This window comes from Eimeria tenella, genomic scaffold (genome assembly GCF_000499545.2).
Source record: "Eimeria tenella Houghton genomic scaffold, Eth_scaff1749, whole genome shotgun sequence".
NCBI lineage: Eukaryota > Apicomplexa > Conoidasida > Eucoccidiorida > Eimeriidae > Eimeria > Eimeria tenella.
In genome coordinates, this window is record NW_013541577.1 from 2,787 (window position 1) to 3,437 (window position 651).

Sequence of the window (651 nt, forward strand, 5' to 3'; positions counted from 1 at the left end):
TGAGGTCTGGGGTTTGGAGGACGCGGATTCGGGAGGGTTTAGGGTTTAGGGTTTAGGGTTTGGGGGGCGCGGCTGCGGGTCTGGCGGCGGGGTTGCGCGAGCGATGGCAGCGCGGAGAGAGGCAGCAGCTGCTGCTGCTCGAAGAAGTTTAATTAAGTTTTAAAAGTCGAAAATAATTCAAAAATGCAAAAAGAACTGCAGCAAAAGGTTGGAAAGCGCTGCGCGAAGTCGCAGCAGCAGGAAGCCGGTGCAGCAGAGCTGTCCGTACACCGCAGCTCTCCGCAGCTCCCGACGACCTCCTGCTACTCCTGTCTTTCCTTTTCATTTCTTTTCGTTTTTTATTTCAATAAAACTCTTTTTAATTCCTTTTTGCCGCAAAAAGCTGCGAAATCCCCGCCAGCGCCGCCCTCCTCGCACCTCCGGCCGCCGTCGCTCGCTGCGCCGCTGCTCAGCAGCAGCAGCACCAGCAGCAGCAGCAGCAGCAGCAGCAGAACCCTTCCCGCGCCTTCTGCGCCTCCAAACCCTTTGCAAACCCTTTTTTACTTTTGCTGCGCTTACCAAGTCAAGCTTCAAACAAACCCAGGCCCTTCTGCTTCCACCCGGGCCCCCCTACTGCAGGCCGCGCCTCCCGCTGCTGCTGCTGCTGCTGCT